Source organism: Ipomoea nil, unplaced genomic scaffold, assembly GCF_001879475.1.
Source record: "Ipomoea nil cultivar Tokyo-kokei standard unplaced genomic scaffold, Asagao_1.1 scaffold0505, whole genome shotgun sequence".
NCBI lineage: Eukaryota > Viridiplantae > Streptophyta > Magnoliopsida > Solanales > Convolvulaceae > Ipomoea > Ipomoea nil.
In genome coordinates, this window is record NW_017616933.1 from 130,595 (window position 1) to 134,587 (window position 3,993).

At 37.3% G+C, this 3,993-nt stretch overlaps 1 pseudogene; it reads right to left on the minus strand.

Annotated features, from left to right (window-relative positions):
- Positions 1-1,130: 1,130 nt before the first annotated feature.
- LOC109173936 lies at positions 1,131-3,261 on the minus strand (annotated as a pseudogene).
- Positions 3,262-3,993: the final 732 nt, after the last annotated feature.

The following is a 3,993-nucleotide window of genomic DNA, read 5'->3' on the forward strand; positions in this document are numbered from 1 at the left end:
GTGAATTAAATGACTGAAACCAACATGCAGAGCAGAAAGTTGAGCATTCTAGAGAGCTAAAAAACAATTGAAATCAAATTTTCAGCACTTAATTAAGGAACCTACAGAAAAGAAATGCAAGGATAACAAGATAAAGAGCTTTTTCATATTGCATATTTTATACTTCACTAGGCACGAGATATAAAAACTATACTCACATAAAAAATACCACAAGGAGAACGCTTACCTTGAGTTCGCTTGCCATTTGCTCATTGTCTGTGCTTGGGACTCCCCATTTCAAAGCAATTTGTGCTATATGACATTTCTCCCACAATTTAAGCACTGCTTCAGCCAATCCTTGGAGTTCTCTATTAATCCTAAGGTAAGAAACATCTTCCCTAATCAATTAATGCCATCAGACATTTGCAATAATTATTTGCCCCATAAAAATAGCTAAGGTGTTGTAAATTAATCATACTTCTAGTATCAAGAAGTAAGTAGGAGGAGGTGAATTCATAAGCAATTTACCTTGCTCAATGAACACAGAAAGGCCAAAATCAGTTGCCTTCAAGGCAGCATTTTCAGCTTTATTAGCAACAAGAAATTCTCTGGCCTTATTCTTCGCATCAGCATCTCTATGGCTCTGCAATTCACCTGTCAATGTTATGTGCTTCACATGGAGTTCATTTAGAGTCTGCCTCAGGTTTTTAACTTCCATCTTCAATTCATGGGATGACTCTGCAGGGATCAATCCTAATAGAAAATCAGAAATTAGATAAAGGAGACAGGGAAAGAATGTGATTGAGTGGTCATAATCACTTAAGATTTAAACAAACGCACATGCAAGTAATGCAACTGTGCATCGTACCGTCATCTGACAGTGACTCAAGAGCTGCAGTATACAATTTATCCTTTATAGTATTGGTTGCATCTTGCTTTCACTGGGAGCTAGACTGCTTAATTAGCTTATTGCATGCATTGTTTCAGAAAATCAAGAACCGATTTGATCGTAGAGACAATATAATGGAGCTCATGCATTTTCCATCCCTTCAACACAGCCTCAGGCTTCCAGTACCAGAGGCATGTGATGATAGTGTGAAGTAGGGCCTTGGCCACCAATTCAAAGAAAGGCCTCTTGAAAAGCTCTTCTGCAGGCCCTGAAACCATTAGACCACAGTATGAGCAAACAGCCATGTTCCAACCATGAACCAAATAGACACGGTTATTAAGATATATGCAACAGTTCCTCTATAAGCCTCTCCAAAAATTTGATACACTACTAGTAGTATCAATAGCTCAAGTCCCTTAACAAAGTGGCTACGGGAGTAGAACCGATAATTATCAGCAAATCTAGCATGAAACACCACAAAACCACAACCTGTGGGCCTATATTTTGCTCCACCATGAAGGAGTGTCCTTCCATAATAATGAGTCTTAGTTCCCAATGAAAACGTAAAGAACACAGAGCCAACTGCAATTGCATGAGTATAAATTCACTAAGTGCAGTGCGAAAGCCCCTTTCTAAGCCAATTTCCATCATCATAGGAAGGGCCATTAAAAACCCAATTTGAACAAAGGATTGAGAAGCAAGAGCAACTTGAAGAGACTTATTGTCACGAATTGCTGGCTGGGTAATAAGTCCTTCTTCAAGTCCACTGAGGACAAGATAAAGGCGTCCGTAAAGGAAGACATAAACAATAAGGACAGTAATCTGCAAAGAAATGGCAAAGGTTGAGATAAATATAACACAAAAATGACACATAAATAGAGAACTGTACCAACATACCAATGTGCTAAAGTAGAACCCAATAGTAGTGAAGTAACACGATAGCATTCGGAAAAAGTCAAGTCGGTGCCCAAGTCTTTATAAATCATGACTCACTGTTTGCTCTCCATTACCATTGGCTATCTTGGCTTCAAATAGAGAAATTTGATTAAGACCCACATCCCTCCCTTTACCAACTTGAATATATTCATGGTGAGTTACATTGCCCTCACGAAGTGTAGAATTGAAACCTACAAAAGTAATGAAAACAATAAAAATGGCATCATAAATGAAGCAAAAACATAAACAATAGCTATCTAGTATAACTTACCAGCAAATATGTCCTCACTTAGATTGATAAATTTAGAAGCTTTGCTGACTCCACCCCTTGTTAAGTGGAATAATCTATCAAAAACATCAGGATGGCCATAATGGAATCGAACCCTGTAAACGTTTAAGAAGTAGTTGTTACAATGTTCTTCACAAAAAGTGGCAGCAAAAAGAGGAAACTTAGAGTTTGGTCAAGGTTTGGATTTAGAAAATAACAGTAGTACTTGTTTATTATAGTAGATTACCCACATTGCATGTTTGTGCCTGAATGGCATCTTATGGGTGCATTATAAGTTTATAACACATCACACATGTAATTAATTGAACAATTACCTTTAAGGGACTTCGACAAGCAATAGTCATTCCTAACTTAAAAGTTTTTCAAAGATTCAGCTGGTGATTGACCGCTAAGAATAAGGGAATATAGCAGAAAATAATGAAATTATTTATGTATCTACTCCTATAAACCCATTTTAGTTGGTGGCCAGGAGTAGTCAATTTTCCACTTATTCCTGTTTGTGTGAAAACAGTCACTTGCAGAATTAAATTTGGATTGTATAACTTAGAGCCTAACCCTATATATTTACTGCCTACATAGAACTGCTCTAGTGTTTATGTTGTTAACGTAATTATAGCAGCCTGATCCTATAACTAACTCCCCAAGAACTATAATAGGCTTGACCATTTATTTCAATAGCAGAATTCACATTATAGACACAGCAGTATGCCAGTATATAAGATACACAACTTTTCACAGCAAAAAGAAAAAAGTTTAGTAACACACTTACACTAAATTTCGGTGGATAGAAAAACACACTTTTCAACCCATTAATTATGGCAAAGTGCTCATCCAAACCATCCTGTGGAAGACATCTCTGTGAAAGAGGAAGAAATTGGGAAATTATGCTTCCATAGGTATTATCACTCAAGCAGAGACAATGGAAAGGAAAAAAAAAAAAATCACAGTTTAAAACCTAATTGAGCCATTGAGGAAATCCAACAACATGGAGTTAGTTCCTGTATGTTCTCATCTGGTAGGAATTTTTCACTATTCAAAATAAATTGAGAAATTGACAAAGCTAGCAAAAAAAAAAAAAAAAAAAAAAAAAAAAAACAATTATTCTAGAGAAAAAAAATTACCACTGCCCTTTCATCTGACTGACTTCAAGTTGAACCTGCCTCTGCATCTCTCCCCCTACGCCGCAGAAGCGAGAAGAAGGCCGCAGATCTCCCCCCTACGCTGCAGAAGACCTCCTACGCCGACCGGTCGCTGTCATCGCCGGCCTCTCACCTTCCGTTGTAGCCTCTCATCCTCCGTCGCAGATCTCTCGTCCTACGCCGCAGAAGACTTCCTACGCCGGACAGTCGCTGTCATCGCCGCCCTCTTACCATCCGTCGCAACGCCGCCACCAAGTCGTCGTCGAGAGAAGAGAAGGCGTGAGGCCGTGAGCTGAGAGAAATAAACGAGAGTGGAGCGATACGGAGAGAGGAAAAATAAGGAAAAAAAAAAGTGAGTTGACAATAGGCCATTGTTTCTCTTAGAAATGGTTGCGGATTATAAAGTATTTATTTTTTATTTTTGTTAATACATAGAAAATACAATGGGCAACCATTACAGCTAAAAATGGTAGCGGATTATGATCACTTATTTACAAAATTGTCACCGCAAATTTTTGAGCTAAGATTAGGCAACCATTCTTTCAACAATGGTGGCCTATGGTCAATCTTCTATGTCTAGTTTTGTACTAGTGATCGTAAAATAATATTTATATATACACACACGAAGTATATAAAATATTATTCGATATATTATATCCGAAATATATATATATATATATATATATATATATATATATACACACACAAATATATATATAAATCAGACCACCATGATTATATGCATGAGTATCTACGGAGAA